The sequence below is a fragment of the Sturnira hondurensis genome, unplaced genomic scaffold (genome assembly GCF_014824575.4).
Source record: "Sturnira hondurensis isolate 20B ecotype Veracruz unplaced genomic scaffold, ASM1482457v3 Scaffold0008948, whole genome shotgun sequence".
Lineage (NCBI taxonomy): Eukaryota > Metazoa > Chordata > Mammalia > Chiroptera > Phyllostomidae > Sturnira > Sturnira hondurensis.
Window position 1 is genome coordinate 2,198,728 of NW_028081579.1, and position 12,660 is coordinate 2,211,387.

At 38.8% G+C, this 12,660-nt stretch overlaps 1 long non-coding RNA gene across 1 annotated transcript in view; it reads right to left on the bottom strand.

The window, feature by feature from the left end:
- Nucleotides 1-1,162: 1,162 nt before the first annotated feature.
- Nucleotides 1,163-12,660, bottom strand: part of LOC118993875 (uncharacterized) — a 126,420-nt gene continuing 114,922 nt past the window's right edge. The window contains exons 2-3 of the long non-coding RNA XR_005067960.1: nt 2,095-2,175; nt 1,163-1,425 (exon numbers count right to left, since the gene is read on the bottom strand). This is a non-coding gene — a long non-coding RNA (uncharacterized LOC118993875). The remainder of the gene's footprint in view (nt 1,426-2,094; nt 2,176-12,660) is intronic.

The following is a 12,660-nucleotide window of genomic DNA, read 5'->3' on the forward strand; positions in this document are numbered from 1 at the left end:
ATTTGTGTGTGAGAGGGGTGTGTTCCTTATTTTTAAAATGAGGCATTTTGTGGGGCAGGAGTTGTATTAACACCATATTTGTCCAAATGGCAGTTATTTTTTTAGTTATCTTTTACAGAAATGAGAAAAAACTTACTCTGAAATTTAATCATAGGCTGAATCAGTTAGGATGATTTTAGCCCTGAGTAACAGAGATACAACAACAACATCCAAAATTTTTAAGTGGATAAAACTTTGAGCAAGCTCCTTGCCCTATGGGAGATTCAGAGGCAGAAGGTGTCAGGGACAGAGTGATATGGACAGGGGCCCCCAAGCTTTTCCCATCTTCCTCTCACACCTTCCTCAGCAGGTTGACTTTGTCCTTCATTCACTGTGGCGGCCAGATGGCTGCAGCAATTCTACAGTTTTCATCTTTATACAACACTCAAATCGAGAAAAAATGACAAGGCACTGTGAGATCGCTTTTTTAAGATTAAGGAAACATTTCCCAAAAGCCTGCCAATGAACTTCCACGTGTTTTTAATTAGCCAGAATTTTGTCCCATGTATGCACTCGCATCCACGGCTGACAAGGGGAACGGGATGATCACAAGCAACTTTGTCTAAAAAACATGCACTCCCCCTACCCCTTGCAGCTGGATAAGAGCTCGTGAAACGTGGCCGCCCAAGGAGATGACTATTGTATATGCAAACAACGTCTATGACACCAACAGACTACAAAATTTTGCTAAGGAAAGTTCGTGATGCATACAAGTGAAAGTCTTTGTGAAGCAAAAACTCCTGGGATGTTACTAACATGCCAAGTAATTAATGTGTCCTGTCCTGAATATGAAAGTTGCAAAGCTATAGGGAAGGGATGACCCAGAGGGAAAGGGGAGCTCAGAGCCCCAGCTCAGACAACAGCTACAGACAAGGGAGAGTGTCCAGCCTTTCTCTGTCCAACCCTCTCCCATGCTCTCCTTAGTTCTCCTACCCTGTGAACAACACTTCCGAGGTGGGATTTTGGAAGTTTACATGGATGTTCCTTTGAGACAATGACTCTGCCTAAGGAAAATATCCACCTAAATATATGCAACTGTGTATGTAGGCACACATGTATGCATGCCTGTATGTTCGTGTGTGTGCACTTCTTTATTAAAAATAAAATATTTAGAAAGTAAAGACAAGTAAAAGGGAAGAATTTTAATTCATCCGAAACTTCCAGAAATAGCACTGTTGATACAGCCTTATGGCATTTTGCAGTTAAAAACCCGTTTTTGCTCTGGCTGGGTGGCTCAGCTGGTTGGAACATTATCCCATACACCAAAAGTTTGCAGGTTTGGTTCCCTCTCAGGGCACACACCTGGGTTGTGTGTGGGGTCAGGGAACATACAGAGGCAACTGTTCAATGTTTCTCTCTCTCTCTCTTCCGCCCATCTTCCTCTCTCTGTAAAAATCAAGAAGAACATATCCTTGGTGAGGATTAAAAAAAAAACAAAGCCTTTTCACACCAACATTTGTTTATTCGACCAAGTAAAATTAATTTAAAACACAGATTTTTACATTGCCACAGACTCAATTTTCAGTATCATTTCTAAAGTTTGTTATTAAAATTTCTTCTTTTTCAAAAATTCCGCATAAGTTTTATCACAATGCAATGGAGGCAATCAAGCAAAATAAAATGAAATATAAATGGTTCCTCTGTAAATAACATTCCTGGCACCAGGACACTAACACAGTGCTAGAATGCTTTTATGAAATACATGATAATATAATTTCTGACTCATCAAATTTTATCACCCAGTCTATAAGGATCAGCTTCTTCCCCAAAACAGCTATATCTCTCACGCAGGTGCTCTCATTTCCTGGTCCATTCTAGTACTGAAAAGCACCTTCCCCTCACCCCCCATTTTTGTGCCAATCCACTACCAACCCAGCAAAAATGTCACATAAACCGGAATGATTTAAAACCACAAAATCAGGAATGATTCCCAGCAGGCCTCTTTGAAAATGGAACCAAGAATTTTTGTTAATTTAGAAAATCCAGGACAGCATGTGAACATTTTCTGCAATAATTTCTCTTCCTGATTAAGCCAATGACTAAACCAATACTCACAGTCATAATATCCAGGCCATTCGCTCTGATCATTTCCTCTGGTTTAAAGCAAGCATGTAGTTGTTCCTTCACTCACAGGGTCTAAAAAGTGAAGAGGTATGTTTAGATCAAGACAAGTAAGGCTTAGTCCACCTTGAAACATAGGAGAAGACAACTCTCTGTGGTTCAGTTGGGTGGCCCTGAGCGGCACTTGCAAACGGGCATGCGGAGAGATGACAGGCAATGCTGCGGACGGGGCCCTGGGCCCAGTGACAACACAGATGTGCTGCCATTGTACACATCCTGTCAACTGCCAACTTCTGATCGTGGTCCATGTTCTCCCAAAGGCTGTAAACACTATGAGAGTATTTACAATACAATAAGAAAATATAAACATGGTATTCTGAAGTTAGAGTGTTTTATCTGCATTCAAAGACAACCTCGTGGATTATTTTGAAAATTTTCAAAAGGAGATTGGGGTTGAAGGTAGAGTTAAGAGAACTTCCTTATGGAATAAGCCAAAAGATATCTACTTTTTAAAATCCTCTATGCCATAATCTCTTGCCATAGTATTAAGACTAATAAGTGTCAATAAAGTCTAGTGTTGTTAAACATGATAGAAGCTTTTCAGATATAGAGTATATTTAAAACATAGAGTTCACTTCTAGTTAAGATGGATACACTTTGCCTCCTCAAACAACCAAAAGAAGAACACCGACAAATTTAAAAACAAAAAATAACCAGACCTGCCAGAAAGTTGAACTGTATGGAAGTCCAACAACCAAGGAGTTAGGGAAGACACATTCATACCTACCAGTAGAAGGGGCAGAGATGGGCAGCAGGTGGAGGGGACTCATGGCAAGGTGGCGACTGGAGGACCAGGGAGGAACCATTGGGAAGTGAGACAGACCACAGAACCCAGGGTTCCAACATGGAGAAATAAAGCCTCAAAATCTCTGACTGGAAAAACCTGTGGGAATTGAGGCAGTGGGAGAAACTCCCAGCCTCCCAGGAGAGTTTGCTGGAGAGACCCACAGGGTCCTGGAACACACACAAGCCCACCCATCCTGGAACCAGCACCAGAAGGGCCCAGTTTGCTTATGGGCAGCAGAGGAAGTGACTGAAAGCTGGCAAGAGCTGAGCAAGAGGCAGTGTTCCCTCTTGGACCCCTCCCCACATACAGCACCACAAGGCAGCAAAGAGGGTTGCTCCACTCTGGTGAATACCTAAGGCTCTGCCCCTTACTACACCAGGTGCACTGAGACAAAAAAAAAAAAAAAAAAAAAAACATGGCTCAAATGAAAGAACAGATCAAAGCTCCAGAAAACAATACAACTAAGGTATGAAGAGATAGCCAACTTATTAGATACACAATTCAAAACACTGGTTATCAGGATGCTCACAGAAATGGTCGAGTATAGGTACAAAATACAGGAAAAAGTAAAGGCTATGAGATGTGAAATAAAGGAAAATGTACAGGGAATCAACAGTGAAGGGAAGGAAACCAGTTTGGACCAGAAGAAAGAAATAAACATTCAACTAGAACAGAATGAAGAAACAGAATTCAAAAAAATGAGGAGAGGATTAGGAATCTCCACAACAACTTTAAATGTTCCAATCTGAATCATAGGGGTGTCAGAAGGAGAAGAACAATAGCAAATAATTGAAAACATAATGGATAACTTCCCTAATGTGGACAAAGAAATAGACTTCCAGGAAGTCCAGGAAGATCACAAAGTCCCAAGGAAGTTGGACTCAAGGAGGAACACACCAAGGCACATCATAATTACATTACCCAAGACTAAAGATAAGGAGAGAATCTTAAAAGCAGCAAGAGAAAAGGAGAAAGTTACCTACAAAGGAGTTCCCCTAAGACTATCAGCTGATTTCTGAAAAGAAACCTGACAAGCAAGAAGGGGCTGGAAAGAAGTATTCAAAGTCATGAAGAGCAAAGACCTACATCCAATATTACTCTGTCCAGCAAAGCTACCATTTAGAATGGTAGGGAAGATAAAGTGCTTCCCAGATAAGGTCAAATTAAAGGAGTTCATCATCACCAAGCTTTTGTTATATGAAATGTTAAAGGGACTTGCCTAAGAAAAAGAATATCAAAAATACAAACAGTAAAATGACAACAAACTCACAATTATCAACAACTGAACCTAAAAGCACAAAAACAAAAATGAACTTGGCAAACAACCAGAAAAGGAACAGAGTCACAGAAATGGAGATCCCATGGAGAGTTATCAGCAGGGAAGGGGAGGAGAATGAGAGGGGAAAAGGTACAGGGAATAAGAAGCATAAATGGTAGGAACAAAATAGACGGGGGAGGTCAAGAATAGTATGGGGAATGCAGAAACTAAAGAAGTTATATGTATGACGCATGGACATAAACTAAGGTGGGGGAATGCTGGTGGGAGGGAGGTGCAGGGAAGAGGGGAAGAAAAGGGAAAAAATGGGACAACTGTAACAGCATAATTGGTAAAGTGTATTTTTACAAAATGAAATAAAATAAAGTATATTTAAAACATAAGTGTATTTAAAATATAGAGTTTAATTATACACACACACAAACACACACAGTCTGGCACAAATAACACCCCCTTTTTATTACAAAATCTTTTATTACAATATTATAAGTATGTAATTTTATAAGATCACAATATCACACTCAAGCACACCATATGACGTTTTAGGTGAAATGTTCAAATTAAAGCTATAAATTATAACACCCATTTTAGTACTCTACCAACCACACTCACGCAGGTACTACTTCTGCTGGACCCTGTATATACTGCTCTTAGCGTCAGATTTGATGTGTGATGTTACAGGACTGTCTGCAATTTGTGCCTCACAGTAAGACGGGTTCTTTAGGATCAGCAACCAAATGCAAGGTGGCTCTTTGTAAACATCAATGTGCGTCTTGGAACCTGAATTTAAACTGCGTATTATTCTTCTGTGGTTCAACAACCTGATTATTTTTAGATAGAAATTTAAATTTAAATGGCACCTGAGTATATTTAGAGTGGCCTGCAGCTGGAGTCCAACGATCACAGACAGCATTCTGGCATTTACTTGGGGACAATATAATTTCCAAAGGGCAAAAGTCAGCAATAGCAGGTCACTAAAAACGGCTGCAGGATGTCAGTGATTCCTGAAACCTGTGACTGGTGTCTTGACACCCTGAAAATTTTCCCAGACTACTTGGCAGAAGCAGATAAACTTTAATTTATGCCCTGCTCATATGTATTCCCTTGCTGATCATGGAAGATGAAAGCAAGCTAGGACCACACCTTGGATTTAATTTTGCAGGGGACAGAATAATACCTAATCCATTCAGTCAGTCATCCAACAAATATTCATTGGGAATTTACTATGTACCCAGCACTCTATCAGATGCTAGAGATACAATGATGTGGGGAAACAAATATCCCCAAGTCTTCATGAAGCATAAGCCTTAATGGGAAGATTAATATTCATTAAATAACCATAAAAATAATATAAAATTGTCACTATGATAAACAGTGCCAAGGAAAAGTCTGTGGCACTATCATGGTAGACAAGAGGGACATTGGACATAACGAAGGAGGTAAGAGGGGGCTTCTGTGGAGAAGAAACAATTGAGATGAAGTATGAAAAATGAGTAAAAATTAAAAAGTGAAAGGGGAGAGGTCATTTCATACACTTGGAATAGCATTCAAAAAGACCCTGATGCAGAAGGAGAACACAGTCTGCGGGGGCTGGCAGGTCACTGTGGCTGAAGTAGAGAACAGGCTGCTTTAAGATGAGCCTCAAGAAGTAGGTAGAGACCCACCAGACAGGGTTTAAACACTGAATTAAGGGCTCATATTCTCAGCCATGTAGACAACGTTAGGGCAAATATACTTTAAAAAGAAGTAATGGAAACTTATAAAAATAAAAATCAACACACTGACTTGCTAGTATTGTGTGCAAAGAAGTACGCTGGAGTCTGAGGACACTTGTCAGAAGCACACAACATTCTGTGTGCTTAATACATAAGCAGTGCAGCGAATGAGCACGGGACCGTGTCCTATGCTGTGAGAGAACATCTGCAAATTGTGTAAAGATTTTCAGGAGGAAGACATCATGCAAGATTACAACAGGAATGGAATTTGGGGGGAAATCTTCATGGAAAAAGGCTGAAGAACAGTCCATAGACTTCTACAAGTAGAAATGAAGGGTATGGGGTTGGGACTATTGACAGCAGTATCAACATGAGCAGAAACCAGACACCATGTTGGAAAGTGTACCATGTTGGTCACCCTCGGGGAACAAGGTCAAAACTTCAGTTAACTTGTGATACACGTTGTTCATGGAAATGGTGCAACACACCGATGTCTTAGTTTATATAATGCTCCACACTCTTGTTAAATTCTTTAGCTTACAACCTCAGTAAATGTCCAAAATAATATTTGCTATGAGATAGGTAAGAAAGCTTTAGCAATTATTTCCATTTTACTGAAATCTAGAGAGGATGAATACTTTGTTCAAGAACACACAATTAACAAGTGAATGACCCAGGATTAAAACACAGGTTACAGGTTTCCACTCCTTCACTGAAACAAATTTCAATCATTCAGAATCTGTTTTTAGGATTTTGCCATATTTGCACATCACTTCAATGTCACATGCTTAACTGTTTCTCTTTTACTCAACTATTTTTTTTGCTAAAAAAAAGGTGCCCTGGCCAGTGTGGCTCAGTTGGTTGGAGCGTCATCCCATAAACCATTCCCAGTCAGGACATATACACAGGCTGTGGGTTTGGTCCTTGGCTGGACCGTGTATGAGAGGCAACCAATGGGTGTTTCTCTCACTCTCTCTTTCCCTTCCTTCTCCTCTTTCTTAAAAAAGAAATCAATAAGCATGCCCTCAGGTGAGAATACAAAAAATTAAAAAGAAACTTTATACCGCTCCCATAAATGGAAAACCTATATCATGTGTCACAAATTAAAGGTAACCATAGACATAAAGACTTTTAAAAAATAATCAACTGTAGATACTATTGCCTTTAGAAGAACCTGAGATATGAACATTTTTTGTTTAAAAGAGGGATTAGCAAGTATTATAAAGGCTTTTTAAAACTTGTTGATGAGGATATGGAAAATGGAAACACTCAAATGCTCCTGGTGGTCAGAGTATAAATTGTAACCCCACTTTGGAGAGCATATATATACTTTCTAGTTAATTATATACATTATTTTTAACAGTGAAATTCTACATTGAGATTTATACCCTGGAGCAGGGGTCAGTGAACTTCTCTTTTGTGTAAAGAGAAAGATGGCAAATATTTTAAATTTTGCAAGCTGTCTAGTGTCTGGAGCAACTACACATCTCTGCTGTGATCGTGTAAAAACAGCCATAAATCATTAGTAAGGAAATGGGCCTGGTTGAACTCCAGCAAAACCTTCTTTTTGGACACTAAAATTTGAATTCCATATAATTTCCATGTCATGAACTATTGTCTTTTTTATTTTCCTCAACTTTTTAAATATGTAAAAAGCTTTTCTTAGCTCACTGGCTATAAACAAACAGGTGGCAGGCTGGATTTGGATACCTGGGCTGTATTTTGCTGACTCTGCCCAAGAGAACTTCACCTGCATGCTGATAAGGAGAAATGGTCAAATACAGCATGTTTGTTGCAGGCAGGTTTTGAATAGTAGTCTTAGTTTAGGTTCCCAAGAATAGATTCCGAAGTAAGTGTCTGAGTGTACATAGGTCATCTGAGGGGTCATCCCAGGACAAAGTGAGAGGGCAAGCAGAGTTGTAAGATAAGGAAAGGCAGAAAGCTTAAAGGTTCATGGTCAACAAATTGCCATCACAGACAACTGAGGCAAAAACTGGTGTAGAACACACCTCAGAGTTCTCTCATGAGCGGTATGAAAAGAGCTGGGTATTTATTTATCCATCAAATCCCTGTCTTTCATTGAATGAAGACTGCTTCAGACTCTCGGGCAGTTCAGTATGCCCTGCTTTTGGCCCGAGTGTGCCCCTAGCCAGAACAAAACCCTCCAGCAGAGTCTCACAAGACGCAATCTGCCAAGGGTATAGGGGCAAAACTACAGTGTCTGCTAAACACCACAAATATATAGACATGAGCCTGAAAATGGATAAATTGTCACTTGCTCATACAAAAGACTATTAAGCAAAAGTTTCAATAAATGCTGTAGATCTACACTAGTAAAGATAGATGCATTTCAATATGTGATATTGAGAAATGGAATGCGCATCATAACAATTATAACTATGCAACATTTATGTAAAGCTTAAAAGAATGAAAAACTGTGGCAAATTCAGGAACAGCAGGTACACTTGGAGAACAGGGAATGAAAAGAAGAAAAGTTACACAGAGGACCTCAGCTTTCTCTCTAGTGCCTTATTTAAAAAAAACATAAAATTATCAAAAATTGGGGTGTGATTGTATGTGTATGCATATTATTATTTTACATTATTCATTGTGCTTAAAATTTTATAATACAAAAAGTTTAAGCAAGAAGTCAAGGTATAAATCTGAGTTGGTCTTGTGAAAGGACTAAGCCCCAAAAGCAGGAAGTGCATTAGTGATGCAAAAAATAGGAAGACAACCTTGAGAGTATTTGGTGTGGAAGTTTTCAATAGTCAGTATTTTGGGAAATTTCATTGACTTAGATTGAGCAGATGGTATGGGTATGAAATGTGTAAATAACAATAAAATTAGCTGGGAAAGTTAAAGAAAATAGATAGCGAAGTACCTTGAGAAAAGTAAGTGCTATGGAATGTGAAGGAGTATAATTACTACTAAAAAGCGGTGATATTTTGAAATGTTCACATACTTAATTTTAGTTGTTGAATATTTATGAAAATTACTGCTTTGTCTTTTGTCAAAACAAAACAGAATTATATTATTTTCCTCTTTTTATCTCCTCTATCATGGTAGTATGATTTCAGGGTTTTTGAAAAAAATTTTTTACTAATGCACCCCAATGTACATAGCAGCATTATTTATAATAGCCAAGTGCTGGAAAAAGCCTAAGTGCCCATCTGCAAATCAGTGGATCAAAAAACTGCATGTACAAAGGACCCATGGACAAAGTCAAAGGGGGGAAGGATTGAAGGTGGGAGGTGGGGGTGGGTGGGGTGGGAGAAAGTGATGGTGGGAAAATGGGGACAACTGTACTTGAACAGCTATGAAAAAAAAACCCTGCAGTACATTTATACAATGGAATACTATGTAGCAGAAAGAAAGAAGGAGCTCCTACCCTTTGAAAATCTTTTTGGTCATAAATACACTGTCATAATGTTTTATTACAATAAGATTTAACCTATTTGCTAAAATTCACTTTCACCAATCCAATTGCACACTTGGAAAGCTTACATGTTAAATTATTCCATGCAGAAGGGCTAAGACAATTTAGTATACTCCTGACTGCCTTGCACTTACTAAAATTTAAAACAAGGAGAGGCACTTTAAGAAAACATTTGCTCTAAATAAGCAGATTGGGAGATCTAGGTGCCCCCAGTACAGATGGCACTGCCGCTGGCATTCACAGGCCACTTCAGCACCTGGCCAGCGTCTGACCACATCCTGCTCCTGGTGCAGCGCAAAAAGTGCAAACAGCGAGAAGCTTGGCTGTCACTATCGTGTTAGTAACAGGTGAACAGGTGTCGAGCTGATGCAGAACAATCTTACAGGTTTTAAATGAACTAGTCCTGAGCTTTGACTGCTGACCTTGTCTCTCACCTATGATATGACCCTGCAAGCTGTCTGGCAGTAAAAAGTTGCGTCTGTTTAATCAACTGTTTTGTGATATTAACAACCTCTAAGTCCCGATGGCTTACAGAAATACTTACTCATTTACACAAAGAATGCTGATCAGCAGCAGGGGTGTATGTTACCTAGGTAACCAGGTAGGGGCTTACCTATGGCTGACCTGGGTCCATTGGGCCAGCTCTATGTTCACCCACATTGGGATCCAGAGAGAAGGAGCAGCCAGACCCAAGGCCTGGAGTTCTCAGGATGGAGAACAGATGTCCTGTTCAGGACAGATGGAGACAAATCATACAAGTTCATTTAAAGCTTCTGCTCAGACATGGCTTAGCTCATATCACAAATATTCCATGTACCAAAATATGTCACATGACCATGGTCAAAGTTAATGGAACAAGAATGTATTCTACCTGTAGGGCATATACTAAGAAATTTGCAGTACAGGGCAAGTATGTAAAATTCTTTGGTATAAGGAAGGTGACAATTGAGAACTATAGTTCAATTTGCCATAGTAATAGAAAATATCAAAAAAGCATGAAAATGCATATATATATATATCACACAAATAAACTTATAAGTATTGGAATCAACATTTTAGCTGGTAAAAAATCTAAAATTAAAGCCATCAAAAGTATAATAATAATTTGGGAGAAATCTCAATGCGTCTCTCTTTTTTTAATAGCCTTAAATTTTTATTTATTTATTTATTTATTTATTTTTAGAGAGAGGGTAAGTGAGAGAAAGAGAGGGAGAGAAACATCAATATGTAGTTGCCTTTCACACGCTCCCCACTGGGGACCTGGCCCACAACCCAGGCATGTTCCCTGACTGGGAATAGAACTGGTGACCCTTTGGTTCACAGGCCCCTCACTCAATCCACTGAGCTACACCAGCCAGGGCTCAGTGCCTCTCTTATATTTCTACATGGAGGGACATCAAGACTCTCTCAACCTTCTTGAGATGCATGACTCAGGTCCTCTGGGCACACTTTCTCTTCAGGCAGCCCTGCCTATGGGACAGTATGTCCTGGTCTGTCCTCTTCCCTGATGTAAGACACTTGTCCCTATCAGCTCTATCAGAGCTAGAGAGGAACCATTAACAAGCCCTTTGTGGCTCCCTACCCAGTTAGGTTTTTAATTCAGCTATTAATATTAATTTGAGACCCATCAAGGGAAGAATCCACTAAGAAAACATAAACATTGTAAATATATATACACCCAACACAGAAGCACCCAAATACATAAAGAAAATCTTAGAAGACTTAAGAAAGATATTGACAGCAATCCAATTAAAGTAGGGGATTTTAACACCCCACTGTTAAAAATGGACAAATCTTCCAAACAAAATTTTAACAAAGATATTGTGGCATTGAACAATGCCCTGGATGAAATGGATTTAACTGATATATATATACAGAGCCTTTCATCCCAAAGAAGCAAAATACACATTCTTTTCATATGCACATGGAAGATTTTCAAAGATAGACCACATGATAGGACACAAAACAAACCTCAACAAATTCAAGAAAATTAAAATCATACCAAACATTTTCTCTGACTACAAGAGAGTGAAACTAGAAATCAACCCCAAGGGAAAACACCCCAAACACTCAAAATCATGGAGATTGAATAGCATGCTATTAAACAATGACTGGGTCAAGAATGAAATAAGGGAAGAAATCAAAACGTTGCTGGAAACAAATGAAAATGAACTCACAACAACCCAAAACTTATGGGACACAGCAAAGTCAGTCCTGAGAGGGAACTTCATAGTGATACAGGCCTACCCAAAAAAGATAGAAACATTTCAAACAAATAACCTAACCCTACACCTACAAGAACTCGAGGCACAACAACAAATACAGCCCAGAGAGGACACAAATAAACACAATCAGAAATGAAAGAGCAGAGATTGCAACTGACACCACAGAAATACAAAGGATTGTAAGAAATTACCATAAAGAACTGTATGCTAAGAAATTGAAAACCTAGGTGAAATGGACAAATTTCTAGAAAAATATAATCTTCCAAAACTCAGTGAAGAAGCAGAAAGCCTGAACAGGCCAATAACAGCAGATGAAATTGAAGCAGTAATCAAAAAACTCCCAACAGACAAAAGCCCTGGACCAGAAGTTTTCACAGTAGAATTCTACAAAGCATTTAAGGAAGAGCTAACCTCTATTCTTCACAGAATAGTCCAAAAAATTCAAAATGATGGAAAACTCTCAAACTCTTTTTATGAAGCCAACATCATTCTAATCCCAAAACCACATAAAGGCACAAGGAAAGAAAACTTCAGACCAATATCACTGATGAACATAGATGCTAAAATCCTCAACAAAATATTGGGAAAGCACATCCAACAATACATTAAAAAGATCATACACCAATGACCAAGTGGGATCCATCCCAGGGATGCAAGGATGGTTCAACATTCACAAATCAGTAAATGTAATACACCACATAAACAAAAGCAAAGACAAAAAACACATGATCATATCAATAGATGTGAAAAAAGCATTTGATAAGGTATAGCACCCATTTAAAAACACTCAGCAAAATAAAATAGAGGGAGCATTCCTCAACATAATAAAGGCCATATACAAGAGACGTAGAGCCAACATCATACTCAATGGGCAAAAACTAAAAGTTTTTCTATTAAGATCAGGAACAAGACAAGGTTGTGCACTTTTACTACTTCTATTCAATATAGTATTGGAAGTCTTACCCACAGCGATTAGACAAGAAAAGTAAATAAAAGTCATCCAAATTAGACAGGAGGAAACAAAACTGTCACTATCTGCAGATGACATGATAGTGTAC